The following is a 24,991-nucleotide window of genomic DNA, read 5'->3' as shown; positions in this document are numbered from 1 at the left end:
TAGACGAGTCCCTAATACATTTTACCGGGCGCCTTGGCTTCAAACAATACATCCCAAGCAAGCGTGCCCGGTATGGGGTCAAATTGTATAAGCTCTGTGAAAGGGCCACAGGCTATACCCACAAATTTCGGATCTATGAGGGAAAAGATCAGACCCTGGAGCCGGTCGGTTGCCCTGACTACCTGGGGAGCAGTGGGAAGACAGTCTGGGACTTGGTGTCACCCTTATTCGGCAAGGGGTACCATCTTTATGTGGACAATTTCTACACAAGTGTGGCCCTCTTTAGGCATTTGTTTCTAGAACGGATTTGCGCCTGTGGCACCATGCGAACTAGTCGCGTGGGCTTCCCCCAACGGCTTGTAACCACCCGTCTTGCAAGGGGGCAGAGGGCTGCCTTGTGTAACGAAGAACTGCTCGCGGTGAAATGGAGAGACAAGCGTGACGTTTACATGCTCTCCTCCATTCACGCAGACACGACAATCCAAATTGAGCGAGCAACCCGTGTCATTGAAAAGCCCCTCTGTGTCCACGACTATAATGCGCTCATGGGAGGGGTGGACTTCAATGACCAGATGTTGTCTCCGTATTTAGTTTCCCGCAGAACCAGACGCTGGTATAAGAAGGTGTCTGTATATTTAATTCAATTGGCGCTCTACAATAGTTTTGTTCTCTACAGTAAGGCTGGGAGAACAGGATCCTTCCTCAAATTCCAGGAAGAGATCATCGAGAACCTCCTTTACCCAGGAGGTTCCGTGGCCCCATCCACCAGTGTAGTTAGCCGTCTACACGAGCGACATTTCCCCAGTGTCGTTCCTGGTACCTCAACCCAACCGTCACCCCGAAAAAGATGTCGTGTCTGTAGCAGGAGTGGAATAAGGCGTGACACCCGCTATTTCTGTCCTGACTGTGCTGACCACCCTGCCCTATGCTATGGAGAGTGTTTCCGGAAGTACCACACACAGGTACACTTAGCATAGGGATCACATCTCACCAGGACAGGCACACAGGGCTATTAGGGCCCATTCACTCACAGCTGCTGCAAACCTCTCCTTTCACCTGGGATAAAGTGCATAATGTACTTCGCCACATCTTTGGGCGATTTGCGCTTTGCACATTGTCCCATGGGGAAGGAGAGGTTTGTTCTATAAAAGGTAAAAAAAACTAAACAAAAAAAAAAATACCGGTAAGTAAAAAAGTTAAATGTTCAGTTAAAAAAGTTTAAAAAAAGTTTCTATGTTCTGTTCAACAGTTAATAAAGTTATTGCTTTGCGGCCTGGTTTTTTCTTTTTTGTTTTGTTTTTTTTACCTTTCAGGTGGACCAACCGATCGACTAGCTGCAGCACTGATGTGCATTCGGACAGAAGCATTGCGCTGCTGTCAGATTACACGCAAGTCGGTGTATGCGGCGCTGCAAGACGAGATTTCTCCTCTGCAGTAAAAGATACGTTTGCCGAGGCATATGAGCTGAGGAGGTGGCGGTGTTCATATACTTTGGCAAACACTTTGTATATATAAAAAAAAAAATCCCGGCAATGATTTATTCATCCACATCGATTGATGTGAATGGAGAAATCTGGTTTGCCAGGGCATACGAGCTGAAGTGGGTATGGATGTTGGGCGGAGCTCCTATGTCCTGGCAGACGCCTTTCCCCTCCTTTTTCTTTTTTTGGCAGAGATTTTTTCATCCACATTGATCGATGCGAATGAAGAAATCTGTGCCGTTCATTTTTTTCTTTCAGCCCAGAGGCTGAACGGAAAAAAAAAATCTCATTACCCGTATGCTCAATATAAGGAGAATAGCAGAAACTCCTAATGCTGGGCATACATGTAATGATTGCGGAGACCCTCAAATGCCAGGGCAGTACAAACACCCCACAAATAACACCATTTTGGAAAGAAGACACCCCAAGGTATTCGCTGAGGGGCATATTGAGTCCATGAAAGATTGAAATTTTTGTCCCAAGTTAGCGGAAAGGGAGACTTTGTGAGAACAAAATCAAAAAAATCAATTTCCGCTAACTTGTGCCAAATTTTTTTTTTTTCAATGAACTCGCCATGCCCCTCATTGAATACCTTGGGGTGTCTTCTTTCCAAAATGGGGTCACATGTGGGGTATTTATACTGCCCTGGCATTTTAGGGGCCCCAAAGCGTGAGAAGAAGTCTGGTATCCAAATGTCTAAAAATGCCCTCCTAAAAGGAATTTGGGCACCTTTGCCCACCTAGGCTGCCAAAAAGTGTCACACATGTGGTATCTCCGTATTCAGCAGAAGTTGGGGAATATGTTTTGGGGTGTCATTTTACATATACCCATGCTGGGTGAGATAAATATCTTGGTCAAATGCCAACTTTGTATAAAAAAAATGGGAAAAGTTGTCTTTTGCCAAGATATTTCTCTCACCCAGCATGGGTATATGTAAAAAGACACCCCAAAACACATTCCCCACCTTCTCCTGAGTACGGAGATACCAGATGTGTGACACTTTTTTGCAGCCTAGGTGGGCAAAGGGGCCCACATTCCAAAGAGCACCTTTCGGATTTCACAGGTCATTTACCTACTTACCAGACATTAGGGCCCCTGGAAAATGCCAGGGCAGTATAACTACCCCACAAGTGACCCCATTTTGCAAAGAAGACACCCCAAGGTATTCCGTGAGGGGCATGGCAAGTTCCTAGAATTTTTTATTTTTTGTCACAAGTTAGTGGAAAATGATGATTTTTATTTTTTATTTTTTTTTCATACAAAGTCTCATATTCCACTAACTTGTGACAAAAAATAAAAATTTCCATGAACTCACTATGCCTATCAGCGAATACCTTGGGGTCTCTTCTTTCCAAAATGGGGTCACTTGTGGGGTAGTTATACTGCCCTGGCATTCTAGGGGCCCAAATGTGTGGTAAGGAGTTTGAAATCAAATTCAGTAAAAAATGACCTATGAAATCCAAAAGGTGCTCTTTGGAATGTGGGCCCCTTTGCCCACCTAGGCTGCAAAAAAGTGTCACACATCTGGTATCCCCGTACTCAGGAGAAGTTGAGGAATGTGTTTTGGGGTGTCTTTTTACATATACCCATGCTGGGTGAGATAAATATCTTGGTCAAATGCCAACTTTGTATAAAAAAATGGGAAAAGTTGTCTTTTGCCAAGATATTTCTCTCACCCAGCATGGGTATATGTAAAATGACACCCCAAAACACATTCCCCACCTTCTCCTGAGTACGGAGATACCAGATGTGTGACACTTTTTTGCAGCCTAGTTGGGCAAAGGGGCCCATATTCCAAAGAGCACCTTTCGGATTTGACAGGTCATTTTTTTCAGAATTTGATTTCAAACTCCTTACCACACATTTGGGCCCCTAGAATGCCAGGGCAGTATAACTACCCCACAAGTGACCCCATTTTGGAAAGAAGACACCCCAAGGTATTCCGTGAGGGGCATGGCAAGTTCCTAGAATTTTTTATTTTTTGTCACAAGTTAGTGGAAAATGATGATTTTTTTTTTTTTTTTTTTTTTCATACAAAGTCTCATATTCCACTAACTTGTGACAAAAAATAAAAACTTCCATGAACTCACTATGCCCATCAGCGAATACCTTGGGGTGTCTTCTTTCCAAAATGGGGTCACTTGTGGGGTAGTTATACTGCCCTGGCATTCTAGGGGCCCAAATGTGTGGTAAGGAGTTTGAAATCAAATTCTGAAAAAAATGACCTGTCAAATCCGAAAGGTGCTCTTTGGAATATGGGCCCCTTTGCCCACCTAGGCTGCAAAAAAGTGTCACACATCTGGTATCTCCGTACTCAGGAGAAGGTGGGGAATGTGTTTTGGGGTGTCATTTTACATATACCCATGCTGGGTGAGAGAAATATCTTGGCAAAAGACAACTTTTCCCATTTTTTTATACAAAGTTGGCATTTGACCAAGATATTTATCTCACCCAGCATGGGTATATGTAAAAAGACACCCCAAAACACATTCCTCAACTTCTCCTGAGTACGGGGATACCAGATGTGTGACACTTTTTTGCAGCCTAGGTGGGCAAAGGGGCCCACATTCCAAAGAGCACCTTTTGGATTTCATAGGTCATTTTTTACTGAATTTGATTTCAAACTCCTTACCACACATTTGGGCCCCTAGAATGCCAGGGCAGTATAACTACCCCACAAGTGACCCCATTTTGGAAAGAAGAGACCCCAAGGTATTCGCTGATGGGCATAGTGAGTTCATGGAAGTTTTTATTTTTTGTCACAAGTTAGTGGAATATGAGACTTTGTATGAAAAAAAAAAAAAAAAAAAAATCATAATTTTCCACTAACTTGTGACAAAAAATAAAAAATTCTAGGAACTCGCCATGCCCCTCACGGAATACCTTGGGGTGTCTTCTTTCCAAAATGGGGTCACTTGTGGGGTAGTTATACTGCCCTGTCATTCTAGGGGCCCAAATGTGTGGTAAGGAGTTTGAAATCAAATTCTGAAAAAAATGACCTGTCAAATCCGAAAGGTGCTCTTTGGAATATGGGCCCCTTTGCCCACCTAGGCTGCAAAAAAGTGTCACACATCTGGTATCTCCGTACTCAGGAGAAGGTGGGGAATGTGTTTTGGGGTGTCATTTTATATATACCCATGCTGGGTGAGATAAATATCTTGGTGAAATGCCAACTTTGTATAAAAAAATGGGAAAAGTTGTCTTTTGCCAAGATATTTCTCTCACCCAGCATGGGTATATATAAAATGACACCCCAAAACACATTCCCCACCTTCTCCTGAGTACGGAGATACCAGATGTGTGACACTTTTTTGCAGCCTAGGTGGGCAAAGGGGCCCATATTCCAAAGAGCACCTTTCGGATTTGACAGGTCATTTTTTTCAGAATTTGATTTCAAACTCCTTACCACACATTTGGGCCCCTAGAATGCCAGGGCAGTATAACTACCCCACAAGTGACCCCATTTTGGAAAGAAGAGACCCCAAGGTATTTCGTTATGGGCATAGTGAGTTCATAGAAGTTTTTATTTTTTGTCACAAGTTAGTGGAATATGAGACTTTGTAAGAAAAAAAAAAAAAAAAAAAAAAATCATCATTTTCCGCTAACTTGTGACAAAAAATAAAAAGTTCTATGAACTCACTATGCCCATCAGCGAATACCTTAGGGTGTGTACTTTCCGAAATGGGGTCATTTGTGGGGTGTTTGTACTGTCTGGGCATTGCAGAACCTCAGGAAACATGACAGGTGCTCAGAAAGTCAGAGCTGCTTCAAAAAGCGGAAATTCACATTTTTGTACCATAGTTTGTAAACGCTATAACTTTTACCCAAACCATTTTTTTTTTACCCAAACATTTTTTTTTTATCAAAGACATGTAGAACTATAAATTTAGAGCAAAATTTCTATATGGATGTCGTTTTTTTTGCAAAATTTTACAACTGAAAGTGAAAAATGTCATTTTTTTGCAAAAAAATCGTTAAATTTCGATTAATAACAAAAAAAGTAAAAATGTCAGCAGCAATGAAATACCACCAAATGAAAGCTCTATTAGTGAGAAGAAAAGGAGGTAAAATTCATTTGGGTGGTAAGTTGCATGACCGAGCAATAAACGGTGAAAGTAGTGTAGGTCAGAAGTGTAAAAAGTGGCCTGGTCTTTCAGGGTGTTTAAGCACTGGGGGCTGAGGTGGTTAATTAGGTTCCCTTCATTCTCTGCGTTTTTGCTGGATCCGCAGCAAAAACGCTTCTGTTACTGATAATACAACCGTCTGCATCCGTCATGAACTCCATTGAAAGTCAATGGGGGACGGGTTCGTTTTCTATTGCGTCAGAGAAAATGGATCCGTCCCTATTGACTTGGATTGTGGTTCATGGCGGATCTGTTTTGCTCCGCATCCCAGGACGGAAAGCAAACCGCAGCATGAGCAGGTATGAGAACGGAACGGAATGCATTTTGGAGCATTACGTTCTGTTCAGTTACGTTTTGTCCCCATTAACAAGGAATGGGGACAAAACTGAAGCGTTTTTTTTTTTTCCGGTATTGAGACTATGACAGATCTCAATACCGTAAAATATTAACGCTAGTGTGAAAGTAGCCTAAGTACAACTACAGCAATACATCTGCATAGTTTTTCTTGTATTTTAATAATTAACCACTTCAGATCTGCCCGTTGATTATAAACGTCCGGGTAGTGGTTGTTAATCTCTGAATGGACGTTCTGAAATGTCCATTCAGAGATCGCAGCTGCACGCTAATCGCTGATGTGTCAGGGGCCGCTGTCAGTGACAGCAGGGTACCCCAGGGAGAAGGCAGGGACAGTTCCCAGGTGTCGCTGCATACACAGCGCTTCCTGTCCCGGCGGTCATGTCTTCCACAGACCTCGATCAGCCCTGCAGTGAGGCTGTATTTCCCCTGTAACTGGGGCTACTATGTCAGCCCCAGTTACAGGAGAAATCAACAGTGTGAATAAAAAATAAAAAATAAATGTATGACCTTTTGGGGGACGCAAAGCGTAAAATAAATGGTATTGCCGTGTCCCTGACGGCCGGCTTATAAATATATCACATGATCCACCCTGTCCAATAAACACCATAAAAAAATAAAAACTGTGTAAAAAAATAAAAAGCCATTTTTGTCACTTTACATCACAAAAAGTGCAAAACCAATTGATCGAAAATTTGTATGTCTCACAAAATGGTACCAATAAAACAGTCACCTCATCCTGCAAAGAATGAGCCCCTACATAAGAAAATTGCTTAAATTTTTTTTAAAAACTATAGCTCTCAGAACATGGAGACACTAAAACATAATTAAAAAAAAAAAATGCTATTATTGTGTTACAGTGAAATATTAAAAATAAAAAAATATACATATTAGGTATCGCCGCGTCCGTAACAACCAGCTCTATAAAAATATCACATGACCTAACTCCTCAGGTGAACAGCATAAAAAAAAGGAAAAAGAAAAACAGTGCCAAAAAAGCAATTTTTTGTCACCTAACATCACATAAAGTGCAACACCAAGCGATCAAAAAGTCGTATGCCACCCAAAATAGTACCAATCCAACCGTCACCTCATCCCGCAAAAAATTAGACCCTAACTAAGACAATCGGTCAAAAAAAAAAAAAAGCTATGGCTCTCAGACTATGGAAACACTAAAACATAAATTTTTTGGTTTAAAAAATGCTATTATTGTGTAAAACTTTAATAAATGAGAAAAAGTATACATATTAGGTATTGCCAAGTCCGTAACGTTCTGCTCTATAAAAAAGTCACATGACCTAACCCCTCAGGTGAACGCTGTAAAAAAATAAAATAAAAAAAATAAAAAAAAACTGTGCTAAAACAACCTTTTTGGTCACCCATAAAGTGTTATAATGAATGATCAAAATATCATATGTACCCAAAAATGGTACCAATAAAAACGTCACCTTCCTGCAAAAAATAAGCCCCTGCACAAAACGATCGGCAGAAAAATAAAAAAAAATATATAGCGTTCAGAAAATGGACACAAAACATTTTTTTTTCAAAAATGCTTTATTATGTAAAACTGAAACAAAGAAAGTAGACATATTTGATATCATTGCGTCCATAATAACCTATAAAAATAGCACTTGATCTACCCTGTCAGATGAATGTTGTAAAAAATAAAAACGGTGCCAAAACAGCCATTTTTTGGTTACCTTGCCTCTCAAAAAACGTAATATAGAGCAATAAAAAAATCATATGTACCCCAAAATAGTACCAATAAAACTGGCACCTTATCCCCTAGTTTCCCAAATGGGGTCACTTTTGGGGGGAGTTTCTACTGTAAGGGTGCATCAGGGAGGCTTCAAATGGAACATGGCATCTAAAAACCAGTTCAGCAAAATCTGCCTTACAAAAACCATACGGCGTTTCTTTTCTTCTGCACCCTGCCGTGTGCCTTTACATCAGTTTACGAAAACATTTGGGGTGTTTAAGTAAACTGCAGAATCAGGGTAACAAATATTACGTTTTGTTTGGCTGTGAACCCTCGATGTGTTAAAGAATAAAAATGGATAAAAATGGAAAAATCTACTAAAAAGTTTTGAAATTTAATCTCCATTTTCCTTTAATTCTTGTGGAACACCTAAAGGGTTAAAAAGTTTGTAAAATCAGTTTTGAGTAACTTAAGGGGTGTAGTTTCTATAATTGGATCATTTATGGGGAGGTTTCTACTATGTAAGTGACTTCAGACCTGAACTGGTCCTTAAAAAGTGGGTTTTGGAAATTTTCTTAAAAAATTTAAGAATTGCTTTTAAAATTCCTTGTAACGTCCTAAAAAAATAAAATTACATTTACAAAATGATGCCAACATAAAGTAGATATCTGGGGAATGTTAAGTAATAAATATTTTATGAGGTATCACTTTCTGTTTTAAAAGCAGTGAAATAGAAATTTTTTAAAATAGCAAATTTTTCTACATTTTTGGTAATTTTGGGATTTTTTAATAAATAAAGGTGAAATATATTGACTCAAATTTATGACTATCATGAAGTACAATCTGTCATGAGAAAATAAAAAGCCCGGATGGGAAGTGCTTAGAAAAAAAAAACTGTGTCAAAAAAAAATTCATAAGATTTTTTTTTTTTTATATTTACGTCTATGGAGCTGTGTAATTTTTCGTTTTTTGGTGATACCATGAGGGTCTGTTTATGACTTTTCATAATTTATTTGGTGGGAGGCGAAACAATGAAAAAAAAAAGGCAAATTGGGTATTCTTATTTTTTTTCCTGTTACAACATTCACTGTACGGAATAAATACTTAATAGTTTGGGCATTTTGGGACACAGTGATGCTAATGATGTTTTTTTTTATTGTTTATTTTTATTATGGAGAAAGGGGGGAGATTTTTATTTTTATACATTTTTATCCCTTTTTTCCCCTTTCACTTTTTAAAGTTCCCCTATAAGGCCTCTTTCAGACGGGCGTTGCGGGAAAAGGTGCGGGAACATGTGCGATTTTTCCACGCAAGTGCAAAACTTTGTAATGCGTTTTGCACTCGCATGAGAAAAATCGCGCATGTTTGGTACCCAAACCCGACCTTCTTCACAGAAGTTCGGGCTTGGGATCGGTGTTCTGTAGATTGTATTATTTTCCCTTATAACATGGTTATAAGGGAAAATAATAGCATTCTGAATACATAGTAAAATAGCGCTGGAGGGGTTAAAAATAAAATAAAAATAATTTAACTCCACTTGCTCGCGCAGCCAGCATCTCTTCTCTTCTTCTTTCTTTGCTGTGTGCAGTAACAGGACCTGTGGTGACGTCACTCCGGTCATCACATGGTCCATCACCATGGTAAAAGATCATGTGATGGACCATGTGATGACACCACAGGTCCTGTTACTGCACACAGCAAAGAAAGAAGAAGAGAAGAGATGCCGGCTGCGCGAGTAAGTGGATTAAGGTAAGTTAAAAAAAAATTTATTTATTTTTTTTAACCCCTCCAGCGCTATTTTACTATGCATTCTGTATTCAGAATGCTATTATTTTCCCTTATAACCATGTTATAAGGGAAAATAATAATGATCGGGTCTCCATCCCGATCGTCTCCTAGCAACCGTGCGTGAAAATCGCACCGCATCCGCACTTGCTTGCGGATGCTTGCGATTTTCACGCAACCCCATTCATTTCTATGGGGCCTGCGTTACGTGAAAAACGCACAAAATAGAGCATGCTGCGATTTTCACGCAACGCACAAGTGATGCGTGAAAATCACCGCTCATGTGAACAGCCCCATAGAAATGAATGGGTCGGGATTCAGTGCGGGTGCAATGCATTCAACTCACGCATCGCATCCGCGCGGAATACTTGCCCGTGTGAAAGGGGCCTAAGGGACCTGAACATTCGTGCTGTCCGCATCCGTATGTCCATTCGGCAAATTATAGAACATGTCCTATTCTGGTCCGCAAAATACGGTCCACTGACCCATTGAAGTCAATGTGTCCGCAAAAGAATGCGGAGGGCACACGGACAGTATCCGTTTTTTTGAGTATACAGTTGTGTGCACGCGGCCTTATCCTGTCCATTAGTAAGAATCCAAAGCCACGGGTGAACTGACCCCTACTAATACTAGTAGTTTCATATTATAGAACCCATGCAGAATTTAAAGAGGTTGTTTGGGATTTCCATATTGATGACCCATCCTCGAGATAGGGCATCAGTAACAGATGTGCGGGGGTGCGGAGAGTGGGACAGCTGTCTGAGGAGGCTGCAGCGCCCCTGTAGGTGCAGCCTCTTTGCAGCTCACCAAGCACATCGCTGCACACTGTATAGCAGCGGCGCCTCTTCATTCAGCTGATCGGCAGTGGAGGATGGGTCAATGTGTAAATCCCGGAGAACCGCTTTAAGCCATACACATTAAAGGGGTTTTTGGCCTATCCTCAGGATAGGTCATCAATATCAGTGGGGATCCAAGACCAGTGACGCCATGCTCATTGATCACACGGCCTATTTGCTGCTACAAGTGAACGGGCCTGGGCTTTTTGCCTGTTTTTGCCGGGTCAATGGGGTCTGGTAGTGCTCCGGCCCTTTCCAGATATGATGAACTCTTGGCAGGCTGTTAATCTGCCGGATGGTTGTAGCGCTAGTGTGAAACTACCCTTATGGCGGATTTACACCGCACAATTGTACAGCCGATTGTTGGGAAGAAAGCGTTCCTTCCCGACAGTCGGCTGCTCGCTCAGTGAAGGAGACCAGATCTCCTTCACAGTATGGAGGGACGGCTATAGCAATTGCTTGTCTCCACACAGAATCGTTGTTTTTGGACAGCACGACCCGCTGCCCGGGAACGACGATTCCAGGACAGGATCCCCCGATGGACAAGCAGCGCATTTAGATGGGCAGATTGTCGTAGGAACAGTCTAAATGCACCTTTAGCTGACATATGAGACATAGTCTTGGAACGACGCGGCTTCATGGTATAGAAAAGACTAACTGCGCAGTATAATGACAAGTGCAGATATATTTGACAAACACAAGCAGAAAGGCCGCTCCACCACTAATCCCCATGTAAATATGCAGCATATAGTTGTTCCACCACCACTGAGGGACGTGGAAGTCTCAGCTACTGGTCAGGCTTGTGCCCAAAGCCCACGTTTGTCGTATACACCAGGAAAAGCCAAATGTCTCCTGATAGAGATCAAAAAGTGTCCTTGTGGCCATTACCGGCCAACATAGGTCAGTAGGGAGCAGAAAGCAGTTCACAGTGGGGACCCTGGCATAGACGGGATCTCAGCGACATGGGATGAGTGGAAGTTGGGGGGGGGGGGGGGGGGGGGTTAAACAACCTGTGCAGGCCAGAGAAAAGCCATTTTTTTTTTGGGGGGGGGGGGGGGGAATACTTCTTTAAAGGGTTTCTGTCACGCCACAAAACTCTTTTTTTTTTTGGATAGTTAGATTCCTTATAGCGCGATATAGGAGAATATAATAGTCTTACTTACTTTCATGCGGCCGATTCTTTATAAAACGAAGTTTTATAATATGTAAATGAGGGCTCTACCAGCAAGTAGGGCGTCTACTTGCTGGTAGCCGCAGCAGAAATCCGCCCCCTCGCCGTGTTGATTGACAGGGCCAGCCGGGATCTCCTCCTCCGGCCGGCCCTGTCAGTAATTCAAAAATCGTGCGCCTCTGGTCATTCGGCGCAGGCGCTCTGAGATGAGGAGGCTCGTCTCCTCAGTGCGCCTGCGCCGATGACATCACCGAAAGAGAAGACGTCATCGGCGCAGGCGCACTGAGGGAGTGCTGAGGAGACGAGCCTCCTCATTTCAGAGCGCCTGCGCCGAATGACCAGAGGCGCGCGATTTTTGAATTACTGACAGGGCCGGCTGGAGGAGGAGATCCCGGCTGGCCCTGTCGATCAACACGGCGAGGGGGCGGATTGCTGCTGCGGCTACCAGCAAGTAGACGCCCTACTAGCTGGTAGAGACCGAATTTACATATTATAAAACTTTGTTTTATAAAGAATCGGCCGCATGAAAGTAAGTAAGACTATTATATTCTCCTATATCGCCCTATAAGGAATCTAACTATCCAAAAAAAAAAAAAGAGTTTTGTGGGGTGACAGAAACCCTTTAAAGGGTTTAGATTAGGCTTGAGCGAATCCACCTTCGGATCACAGATCCAAAGTCGATTCGTTCAAAAACATCAATGTCATTGCCGTTTCCGTACAGCAGTAATATGTATGGGCTCGGTGGAGCCAAAATTCATCTCGCCCAAAGTCGCGCGAGACCGGTGAATTACTACTGCGTATTTAAAACCTATTTAAAATAGGAATGCGAAGTAGGCTTTGGTACCGAGGTAGCAGCCAGTGCCGAAGCCTACTTTGGATTCCTATTTTAAAATGCTTTTAAATACGCAAGAATACCGTACTAATTCACCAAAGTCTCACGCGATTTCGGGCGAGACAAAGTTTGTCTACGCGGAGCCAATACATTTTGATGCTGAAAAAAATGCATTTAATACTACGCTTTTGAACAAATCAACTACAGATCTATGATCCGAAACGCGATTCGCTCAAGCCTAGTCATCAATATTAGACATCCAGAAACCCTTTAACCGTCTATATGTGAATATTTTATTATGTACTTTTGAATAAAACGCGTGGATGGTTTCCTGGATATCATTTATGAAGTCACTCCGTCTATTCTACTTCCTGTCCCGGTTCTGTAACTTCCTCCTTTACAGTTTTGCTCAGACCATTCACTATGACCAGAGAGGGAAGGGAATGAGTGACTCAATTAGAGCATCTCACATTACACTGGTCTATGCCTATCTAGGCCTATCAAGAGCAATCATACTGTTATCCCAATTCTGCTAACTTACTATTATACTAACAGATAACACCATGGATTACCTATCTACATAGCAGTATCATCACTCCGTGCTGACTGCTAAAGCAAGATCATTTATTTCATTTAATAGCATAGTACTGCCAAAACGGAAAAAGCTTGCACATAAAACATGCCTACCCGCTAGCGGCTGCTGACCGCACTGGCTGCACAGTTGATCGGCTGCTTGCGGTATATGTTAACATGTTTTACCACATTTATCACAATGTTATAGAACCACGAAAAAATTCACAACAGTTTAAACAACAGTCCATAAACGATCACGGGCACTAAAAGCGCAATTCTAGTTTAGGTAACCGCGTGTGTTCCTTAATCGCGCCGCGTGGTCGTGCCCTTATGCCATATCCAAATGGCCGCTGCATCCAGGCAGAGAACTGAGAGGGGGCCGCACTCCCCTTTCACTTCAACGTAGGATAGCCGAGCAAGTGTATCCGCGAACTGAAAGTGAGAGAGCAGCGCACATACATGGCCCTCTCTATTCATTCTCCGCCTGGATGGGGGTCCCCGTTCTGGAGAAAGGTATGGTATGGTCCAGCACCAGCATATCTGGTTTTCTCACCCTTCAGTCTAGACGCTCCGGAGGAAGAAGACTGAGGCGAGTGTGAACCCCAAAGCCCTGCCTATCATACGATCTCTTCTGCTTCCTAAAAAGACGACGCCTTGAGCAGAACGGGCAGATTTCCTAATACAGCCTAAAAACACCCGATTTATCGCAGTGGCGCACCTACGGACATTTGTACCAGAATAGTGCGCCTGAATTTTGGTGTCATTTTGAAGCTCTTCCCCATTCCCTCACCTTGTGCGCCAAGAAGAAAAAAAAAAGGGGTTGTCCCATCTCACTGTTTCCATGGCAACATTGGACTAAGCACCAGGTTTACGGAAACAGCCGAGTGGGCTGGCGCTGTTCCTCTAACTCCCATTTTAGTGAATAGGAGGTACACAAACCGCTCAGCAGAAGCAGTGGCTTCTTGTACTACGCTGTGTGTGGCCCCTATTAACTACAATGGGAGATACGGAACCAGCGGAGAACCAGCCCGCTTATCTGTTTGGGTAGGCCCATCCACCTGGGACTGGTCGCTGTGGAAACGGTGAGATGGGACAAGCCCTTTAGAAGTAAATCTACCCCAATCTCTGTACAAGCAGTTCCCATAGTGTATAACGGATCCTAGTCCTTACAGCGCCAAGACGATCAGCATTGCTGTGTACTGTTGGCTCTAGTGCCACGGATCTGTAGCTGTAATATGCCAATCTCACATAGGACCGTCTATGAAGCCGACTAGGCGGTCTTACCCCAATCCAAGAGTCACATAATACAGAGGAGACCCCTTGGGGGCGAGGAGATCTGTATGCCGCAATGGACGGCGCACCAATCCTCCTTACAACCTACTAACAGTGTTCCTTCTCATCCCGAAGGGTTGTCCGGCAGGATTATATTTCATATTATTATAGGTGCCCCACCAATCCTCCGCTGCTGTATGCTGTACCGGGTCCCCGCGGGAAATGCTTGCTCTGCAAATCCCTGACTGAGGCGGTCCCTGCAGGGACCAGGAGGAGGAATCCCCCGCCGTACCTGGGTGTCAAAGCGGGACAAGAAAGTGGAGACTAGGGATGAGCGAGCTTGTGTGTTTTCAAGATTCGGGCGATCTAAGAATTCCGCTATGGATTCTGCTCCACGGACCACAACTTCTGCTCCGTGGTAGCGGAATCCATAACGGAATTCTTAGATAACCCGAACTTGAAAACACAAGCTCGCTCATCCCTGGTGGAGCCAGTAAAGGCCGGACCGGCAGCGGTGATGGATCGCCGAGGTGAGTAAAGATTCTTCTTTTTTAATCCATTCTGCCCTATATAAAAAAATACATAACGCCACTGGACAAACCCTTTAAAAGGCTTCTGAGGGCTTTTTTTGGGGAAATCCTGGTGTCTTCAGATCATTTCCTCTGCACCTACCCACCAACGTCGCCATGACTGCTGCCGGCTGTAATGTTTTCCCGAGTCTTTCGGTTCAGCTGCACAGACAGGAAGACTTGGGGAGAACATCTGTCCAAGCGCAGGATGGCGGGGTAAGGCTCCATTCCCACGTCTGCAATTCTGTTCCGCATTTTGCGGACCCATTCATTTCTATGGGGCCACACTATGTGCTGTCCGGATCGGGAAATTGCAGGTCCGCACTTCCGTTCCCAAAAAAAAAATAGAACATGTCCTACTCTTGTCTCAAGATTAGGCATTTTCTATTTGCCGTCAATGTGCGGTCCACAAAATGCGGAACGCACATTTTTCCGGTGTTCGTGTTTTGCGGATCCGCAAAACACATACGGATGTGTGAATGGGCCCTAAGTGCAGAGAAAACGACTTCCTGCCCGGGATCTGAAGACGCTCCCCCAATGCCCGGGCACCTCCATCGTGGGGTGGTCTTCTCAGCAGTACGCATAACATATAGTAGAACTGAAAGTCTGATCAGGGTGGTGGTCTTAAAGGGTTACACTGTAATACTCATTGATCACTGGCGGTCTGCACTTCCAGTGGTGCCCACCTACTGAGGGTGATCAGAACCCTCCTGTACTGGACCTGTGGACTCCCAGCACTGGGGCCGGTCTCAGGACATTTGGTGGTCAGAACCCTCCTGTACTGGACCTGTGGACTCCCAGCACTGGGGCCGGTCTCAGGACATTTGGTGGTCAGTACCCTCCTGTACTGGACCTGTGGACTCCCAGCACTGGGGCCGGTCTCAGGACATTTGGTGATCAGAACCCTCCTGTACTGGACCTGTGGACTCCCAGCACTGGGGCCGGTCTCAGGACATTTGGTGGTCAGAACCCTCCTGTACTGGATCACATGCAGTCTATGTGAGGGGCCGGTCTCAGGACATTTGGGGGTTCACTTCTCCATGATCACAGGCCTGAGGCCGGTCCCAGGCAGGCGCTGGGCCGTGTGATAGGGTCAGGATCCCCCGTCCAGCGGCGCCATGTAAATAACAACACACGCACATCAATGCGCCGCCGCCTCCTCCCAGAAGGCCCCCGGTCACGGAGCAGACACTCACGGCAGCCGCACGGTCATATCAGGTGGACGGACTCCTTTCCTGGCTCTCCCTGCACTCCGCCAGCTTCCTGGGCTACCCGACGGCTCCGGTCTGGCCCAATCACATGATCTCGATGACATCAGCCCAGATACGGGGAGCCGCTGGGCCAAAACTCCTCCAGTGTCACAGCGCGTTTTTTCTTCTCTCCCTCTTCCTCCTTCTTTCAGCCGGGTCATTACGTTGTGCACCCACTATGACAAGCCTGGCACATGCCCATGGGTGGAATTCTTTATGTCTGATTCTGCCCCAAAATAACATACCCGGTAGGAAGTGTGCAGATAATCTTCTCATAAAGTGTGTACACAACTATAAAGAGCTCAGATAATGCTGCCCTATGGTAGAGGTCAGTGCACATGGGGTGAAGCCAGTTATACCAGTGCTCCTAATGCCAAGCTCATCAGCATCTGTATAATAATGGCCGTAGACAGGGTCGCTAAAGAATTTTATTTTTTTTTTCATTTATCCCAAAATTACGGACAGACAATATTTTTTACGGACAAATTGGAAAACTGTACTGAACTCTAATTATGCAATATTAATTGGTTTTAGGACCATCATTGTATGTTGAAACCATTGTAAGTTGAGTAATTGGTTCCAAAGCCCCAAAATGTCATCCAAGATAAGAGAAAATGAAGATTCAAGAAAAATAAGCAGATAACTAAGACAGATCAAACAAGTCCTTACCTATAACAGTCAGGAATAGCTGCTAACTAGCAACTATATATTTTTTTTTTACCAGAGAAGTGGCCTGGATCGGTTGGGTCTGAGTCTGAGACATTGTATGTGGAGTCTGGTTTCAACTTACGATGGGTCAGAAAAGACCATTGTATCCTGAGGCCATTGTATCTTGAGGGACCACTGGTACATGTCTTAAGGTCAGATCCTAATAAGGAGCATTTTACCAGCAGTAAGGGCTCATACACACGGCCGTTGCCCAACCGTGGCCGTATTCAAGCGCGCAAACACTGGGTCCGCAATATACAGGCGCCAGCAGTTTGTGCACCATAGATGCGGACCTACACGGAACATGAGCCCTTACCGTGAGCTGTAAAATGCTGAGAATTACAATCAAAGTCACCTGCTCAATCACCTCTAGCCTAAAAAAAATATGGCAGACACATCTAATTATTTTCACGGACATTGGAAAAAAGTCCTCTATTTTTACGGACTGTCCAGGAATTTTTGGACGGCTGTCAACCCTGCCCCTAGATTTAGTCTACATATCTCCCAGCTTTTTAGGTCGAGGAGGGACATGATCAGCAGAGTGCTAGAGCAAATTCCCAATTTTTTGGGATACTAAGCCATGCCTCTAACTCCACCTAATACCTATCTATATAGGCCCAATCTGCCCAGTCCACGTGGTGCCCCCACACAGTAGTTATGCCCCCACATAGTAGCATGCCTCCCAAGTGTCCCACTTTTGGATGCAAGTCCCTCTGTCCCTCTTTACTGCTTAAATGTCCCTGTTTTCAACCCGGGTAATAAATATACATGAATAAACTTCTGCTCCAGAAACAACCTATCTGGTTCCTACCTGTACATTGCACCTCATCTTATATATTTTGTCATTATTTGGGCAAATTTGGACCATAAAGTGGTTTTTCAAGACTTTTCTACTGATGACCCATCCTCTGGATAGGTGTTCAGTATCTGATCGGTGGGGGTCCGACACCAAGGACCCCCACCAATCCGCACTGGTGCTTGCAATAGCGCCATGGCCTTCTCTCAGCTTTCCCTAGGTCACATGCCCTAGGCGCAGCTCAGCCCCATAGAAGTGAATGGGACTGAGGTGTGATAACAAGGACAGCGCTGTACAATGTATGGTGTTCTTAGTGAGCTCAGAGAAGGCAGTGATGCTATTGCAAGCGCCAATGCCTTCTTCAACAGCTAATTGGCAGGGGTCCCAGGTGTCGGACCCCCACTATCAGGTACTGATGACCTATTCAGACAATAGGTCATCAGCTAAAAAAAATCCTGGAAAACCCCTTTAAAATGTTGATATGAGACGATTTTTGTGCTAATATGGGGTATTTCAGAACAGGAGCTGCACATGCTGTAAAAAATTGTATAACTTATACCAGGCATGCTCAACCTGCGGCCCTCCAGCTGTAGGCTGTTCGGGCATGCTGGGAGTTGTAGTTTTGCAACAGCTGGAGGGCCGCAGGTTGAGCATGCCTAAGGGTACTTTCACACTTGCGTTGTTGGATTCCGGCAGGCCGTTCCGTCGTCGGATAGCATTTGCATCTGGATCCGGACCCGGCTGACAAATGCATTGAAACACCGGATCTGTCTCTCCGGTGTTATCCGGTAAAAAGGTTCCAGTATTTATTGAGCATCCGTTTTTCCGGAACACCTGGTGCCGGATCCGGCATTAATGTATTTCAATAGAAAATAATACTGGATCCGGCATTCCGGCAAGTGTTCCGGAATTTTGGACGGAGAAAATAACGCAGCATGCTGCAGTATTTTCTCCGGCCAAATACCGTAAGAGTGACTGAACTGAAGACATCCTGATGCATACTGAACGGATTGCTCTCCATTCAGAATGCATTAGGATAAAACTGAAGCGTTTTTTCCGGTATTGAGCCCCTTAGGATGGAACTCAATACCAGAAAACTTTAACGCAAGTGTGAAAGTACCCTTATTTATTCTCCGATGCTGCAGTTATGACAGTAACGGGTCCCTGATGCGCTCCACTTCTTGCTACTGCCCTAAAGTGGCAGGAAATGGCTGTGAATACTTCTGAGCCAGTGATGCCCAACCTACAGCCCGTGGGCCAAATGCGGCCCGCGAAGCCGTGTCATGCGGCCCGCGCAGTGACAGGACTTTATCAGCGCACTAGCGCAGGGCGCGCTGCGAACGGCACAGGCAGCAAAGCGATGCTGCCTGTGCCTGCAATCTCCCCGCCCAGCGCCGCCTCCTAGCTAATTTATTCACTGCACTTGCCTCTGTGAAATTGAAGAGAAGCGCCGTAATCTCGCACAGGCGCACTGGCAGATGTATCGAAGTGCGCATGCACCGTCTTCCTGGCCTCTGTCAGTGCGCATATGTGAGATTACAATGCTTCTCTTCAATTTCAGTCATTTCTAGCTACGCCCCTGATTGGTAAGATTGGGCAGGCACTGGAGCGATAGAGCGCCCTGCTGTAGGAGAAGCCGGCGGGAGATGAAAGGAGGAGGGGCCAGCTCCTGGTGGTGTCGGGCACACGGCGCAAGCATGGCGGTGGAGGATCTGACTGAAGCCTAAAGACCAGACATCAAGGTAGACCTGCAGAAGAAGGTGACAGCGCAGTATGTGATGTATACATGTGTGTAATGTATGTAGTGCAGTGTGTGATCATCACATACTGCACTACATACATTACACACATGTATACATCACATGCCCCCTCACAGTAATAATGCCAAGATATGTGCCCTCTTCACAGACGTAATGCTCACACATGCCCCTTCACTGTAGTTATGCCCAGATATGTGCCCCCTCACAGTAATAATGCCAAGATATGTGCCCTCTTCACAGACGTAATGCTCACACATGACCCTTCACTGTAGTTATGCCCAGATATGTGCCCCCTCACAGTAATAATGCCAAGATATGTGCCCTCTTCACAGACGTAATGCTCACACATGCCCCTTCACTGTAGTTATGCCCAGATATGTGCCCCCTCACAGTAATAATGCCAAGATATGTGCCCTCTTCACAGACGTAATGCTCACACATGCCCCTTCACTGTAGTTATGCCCAGATATGTGCCCCCTCACAGTAATAATGCCAAGATATGTGCCCTCTTCACAGATGTAATGCTCACACATCCCCCCTCACAGTAGTTATGCCCAGATATGTGCCCCCTCACATTAATAATGCCAAGATATGTGCCCTCTTCACAGACGTAATGCTCACACATGTCCCCTCACAGTAGTTATGCCCAGATATGTGCCCCCTCACAGTAGTTATGCCCATATATGTGCCCTCTTCACAGTAGTTATGCCCTGATATGTGCCCTCCTCACAGTAATTATACCCTGATATGTGCCCCCTGACAGTAGTTATGCCCAGATATGTGCCCCCTCACAGTAGTTATGCCAGATATGTGCCCTCCTCACAGTAGTTATGCCCAGATATGTGCCCTCTTCACAGTAGTAATGCTCACACGTGTCCCCTCACAGCATCTGCATTTCTTTCTGGCAAAGCTACCTGGTTCCGGCCCGCGAAATTTATACCAAGTCTAGTGCGGCCCTCAGACGAAAAATGGTTGGGCACCACTGTTCTAAGCCAATCACTGGCCGCAGTCAATGACCCACCACAGCCAGTAATTGGATCTTTTACAGAGAGCCATAAGTGTCCCTCTTTGGCCAAAAAGTTGGGTGTTATGCAGTAGTTATGCCCTCTTAGTGCCCCCACATGAATTTTTTTTACCCATAGTGACCCCACATGGCAATTATTGCCCCCTCACAGTAGTCATACCCCTTAATGCCTACACAGTAGTTATGCCCCCTTAGTGCCCCACACAGTATTTATTCCTCGTTAGTGCCCCACACAGTAGTAATGTCCCCCTTGTGCGCTCACACAAAAAATGCACATTTAATGCCCCCACATACAGTAAAATGCACCCTTAGTCCCACACACAGTAGTTATGGCTCATTAATGCCCTCTACACAGTAGTTATGCCCCCTTAGTCACCCACACAGTATTTATGCCTCTTTAGTGCCCCACACAGTAGTAATGTGCCCTCACACACAAAATGCCCTTTTAATGCACAGTATAATGCCCCCTTAGTGCCACACACAGTAGTTATGTCCCCTTTACTGTCCCACACAGTAGTAATGCCCCATTTGTGCCCCCCCCCCCCAGAATGCCCACACACACAGTAGAATGCCTGCTTAGTGCCGCACACAGTAGTCCCCTTACAACAGTGATGCCGGAAACATTAACAAAATAAAAAAAAGGCAGTCACCATCACCCTGCCCCTATTGAATGGAGCTCGTTCTGCTCCCCCCCAGCAGGTGAGAGGAAGTGACGTCATTGCTCCTGCTGAGCACATAAGCTCACAGGTACGGGGATGCTCATAATTCCCCGGCCTGTGCGTTCTCTTACTCATCCCAGCAGACTCTGCTTCACCTTTATATCTAACTGTCTCAGTGTCCTCAGGAGGGTCATAGCCATCCCAGGACTACGGGACAGCTGCTGGATCGGGACGGTTGCGAGGTAAGTTAAGCATATATAAGTGGGTACTGTCTCTCCTTATGGAGTGCGCCTAGTAGGTGTAAGTAGTCTTCTAGGCCAGGCAGTGCGCCTCTGGGAAACAAGTATGCAAATTAGCCTTCTTTCAAAAATGAAAAGAAAGTTGAGCCTTTAATGCCACGAGAGGTAAAGGTAGCTATTCTGTGCGTTTTTTACTGAACGCAGAGATGATCAATGAAAAACGGTGCTTATGTGCACAGACCCATTAAAAACTAATGGGTCAGGATTCAGTCCAGATGCTATGCATTCACTACAACTGTCACATCTGGACAAAAAACTTGTTCATGTGCAAGTGCAATGAGCCGGACCGTGGTACGGTTACGCGGACGCCCAAATTATGCAGTGGGTCCGGATATGGGTATAGAAGTCTATAGTTTTTGTTTGTGACGCCAATTGCAGCGTGCGCAGGGTACTAACACAGGGCCCTTTAAGGTGTTGTAACTCACATACCAGGTTAGGAATGCCAGAGTGGTGTAATGTCTATGTAGAGTAATAGCAATAGTGTCAACGTTGTCTCCTACCTTGGTACGGCTGGACTCCTGGATCCTGGCTCACTTGCAATAAAATGAGTGTGTTGCTAGTAGGAGTAATTGAGGGATTTGCAGCAATAATTGAGATCCAGACTTGGAATATAGTTCAAACTAGTCTTTACTTGATGCAGCTTTAATCCAAGTGAGATACAGCAATAGTCTTTGGTCCCAGCAGGTATTGGCAATGTGTGGCAGGGATCTGTCTTCTGCTTCTATCATGTGCCTGGAGCTCTCTGCAGGATAAGTCGTCTGCTTGTGGCTCTGTAATGTGGCAAGAATTTATATCTTCTGCGCTTACTATCTTCTGCTATCTTGAGGACTAACTAGCAGAGGAGGAATTTGGCTTCTCCTGGTCTGTGGACGGTACTCACAGTTGGCTTTACAGGGTATGCTTCTTCCTGGAATACTGGAGGTGGCTGTTTGCTTTCAACCAGCCGAGAAAGGGGATAAAACAATGTAAACTTGGATGTAAGGGGTAAAATGATGATGGGGGGGAGTCCTTACAATGCATGACCATCAGAGTAAGGACAAAATAGGGCAACCTGAAAGAGAAAACGTTAAAACACAATGCCAACGGGTCCTTACCCGTCAGGAACAGTCCACGACGTGGCTCCCATAAGTCCTTATTTTTGAGAAGAATGCATCTTTAGAGAAGGACATCCATGTCCTCGCTGCTCAAGCTACTAAAGCGCATCAGGGCGCGCTCTTGCCTCTGGTAGCTCAGGGTTGCAGCTGTTGTAGTACGCCACTGCCCTCTAGTGGTGGCTTTTGGAGTTGGCTGTGCAGACAGCCTGGAGAAAGCAGCTGTAACCTGCTGCAAGCCGGGATCCCTAGCCGGTGCAGAGGCTGTTAAAACATTCGGCTGAAGGGGTTCTGGAAGGCAACTTGCAGGTGCCTGGGGTAGCTTCCATGGCAAAAGATACGGTTGCACCCTGGGATTGAAGGTGAGAACCGAATTGTTAATCTGGCCCACCAGCAGTGTTGGTGGAGCAGCCAGGTCAGGGATGAGGGGTTCAGGTTCTGGCTGGGGATGTTCTCTGAACTTCAACCTGCTGTCTGGGGTCTCCTGTAGACAATGGACTTTCCCTGCAGAGCCTGGGTCCTCCTGCCAGGTCTCTGGAGTGACTGCAGGGGTTAACGGTTTGGCCAGCAGGGTCCCACCGGCAGCAAAGGGGCCTTGGACGGAGCGCATAGGGGTGTACTCCACTTGGTCGCCCACATACAGACTGTGGCGGGCCTGCGGCAAATAGGGGCGCTTAACAGAGCGGCGGCCCACAAATATCTCTGTTCCAGAGTAGTTGTCCTGAAGGAAGCCCACTCCTCGCTGTATGGAAAACCAGAGGACTGTCCCTGTCCGTCTTGTGAGCTTACGGTCGCCAGGCTGGGGGTCGTCTAGGACTTGTTTGACCCACTCCTCTATGCTGGTCTTATATTCCCATGGGGTCTGGGCATAAGCAGTGATCTCCCATGGGACTTCGGGGTTAAGGCATCCCGCTTTGGCAATCGTAGCAGCACTGGGCGGCGGAGTGAAAGTTCTGGCCGCCTGTCACGGCTGTGTGTGAGCAACAAGAGCATGCACAGAAAATAGAGCTACTGACCGGACCCAAACTAGGGAGGATAAAGGGTGACCCCTGTCCGACCCTCAAAAGCTCTCCCTATGCTGCTAAGCCCATGCCCGGATCCAAATGGTGGAAGGAGGCATGCCCGCGTACCTAAGACTGATGGCCACTGTAACCCCTACAATAGTGGAAGGGGCATGGCCACCGGTGCTCTGCTCAGTATATGGAGGGAACCGTGGTCGCCTCGGATCCAGTCAGAAAACACACAGATACACAGCAATGTCTGCACACTTAGCTGAAGGGCTGCAGCCGCAGTGAAGACGGATCCAAAGACAGGCTGGCAATATCCGGAGTACTTGCTGCAGCAGAACACAGGTCCAGTGAAAGGATAGCATACAAGGGAAGATACTCAAGCAAGAGCTACAACCCAAATGAGAAATATAATCCACACCTACAATAGGAGGAGGGGGAATATAAAGGCAGGGAAATCAAACGGAGGAGAAACAGCTGGGAGGAAGGAAACAGAAAACTCCTCCCAGCTCTAGTAGTGACATCATCACAGGGGTGGAGAAACAGAGCTGTGAGAACGTCCCAAAGCTCTGGTAGTGACAGTACCCCCCCCTCTACGGGTGGACTCCGGACACCCAGGACCCACCTTCTCAGGATGAGCCCTATGAAATGCCCTGATGAGGCGAGTGGCTTTAATGTCCGACACCGGAACCCACATCCTCTCCTCAGGACCATAACCCTTCCAATGAACGAGGTACTGGAGAGAACTGCGGACAATGCGAGAGTCCACAATTCTGGAAACCTCAAACTCCAGATTGCCATCAACCAAAATCGGAGGAGGAGGCAAAAAGGAGGGTACCGTGGGCTGGACATATGGTTTTACGAGAGATCTGTGAAATACATTATGTATCTTCCAAACCCGTGGAAGATCAAGACGGAAGGCAACAGGATTGATGACTGACAAGATTTTATAAGGCCCAATAAACTTGGGACCCAATTTCCAGGAGGGAACCTTCAGTTTAATATTTCTTGTAGACAACCACACCAGATCACCCACACTCAGGTCCGGACCAGGCACACGTCTCTTATCAGCCACACGCTTATACTTCTCACTCATCTTTCTAAGATTACTCTGAATCTTTTGCCAAATGGTAGACAAAGACGAGGAAAATCTCTCCTCCTCAGGCAAACCAGAAAGAGCCCCTCCCGAGAATGTCCCAAACTGCGGATGGAACCCATATGCACCAAAGAATGGCGACTTATCAGAAGATTCCTGACGGCGGTTGTTCAGAGCAAACTCAGCAAGAGGGAGAAATGAACACCAATCCTCCTGGTTCTCTGCCACGAAACAGCGCAAATATGTCTCAAGATTCTGATTGAGGCGCTCAGTCTGACCATTCGACTGCGGGTGAAAAGCAGAAGAGAAGGACAGCCGAACCCCCAGGCGAGAACAGAAAGCCTTCCAGAACCTGGACACAAACTGCGTGCCTTTATCGGAAGCAATATCAGAGGGAATGCCATGCAATTTAACAATATGGTCGACAAAAGCTTGCGCCAACGTTTTAGCATTGGGTAAACCAGGGAAAGGTACGAAATGAGCCATCTTGCTAAAACGGTCCACCACCACCAGGATCACCGACTTCCCTGAGGAACGAGGAAGATCCGTGATAAAGTCCATGGACAGGTGTGTCCAAGGACGGGAAGGTATGGGTAACGGGAGAA

At 45.7% G+C, this 24,991-nt stretch overlaps 1 protein-coding gene across 2 annotated transcripts in view; it reads right to left on the bottom strand.

Annotated features, from left to right (window-relative positions):
• RAB5A (RAB5A, member RAS oncogene family) overlaps positions 1 to 16,053 on the bottom strand; it is a 65,941-nt gene extending 49,888 nt beyond the window's left edge. The window contains exons 1-2 of one of the 2 annotated variants that reach the window (XM_040433000.1): positions 15,877 to 16,053; positions 1,131 to 1,135 (exon numbers count right to left, since the gene is read on the bottom strand). The gene's annotated coding sequence lies outside the window, so the exon portion shown is untranslated. The remainder of the gene's footprint in view (positions 1 to 1,130; positions 1,136 to 15,876) is intronic. The other variant, XM_040433001.1, reaches the window with a different exon arrangement.
• Positions 16,054 to 24,991: the final 8,938 nt, after the last annotated feature.

Source organism: Bufo bufo, chromosome 5, assembly GCF_905171765.1.
Source record: "Bufo bufo chromosome 5, aBufBuf1.1, whole genome shotgun sequence".
Taxonomy (NCBI): domain Eukaryota; kingdom Metazoa; phylum Chordata; class Amphibia; order Anura; family Bufonidae; genus Bufo; species Bufo bufo.
Note: the sequence above shows the minus strand (reverse complement) of the source record. Positions and strands in the feature narration are given on the sequence as shown.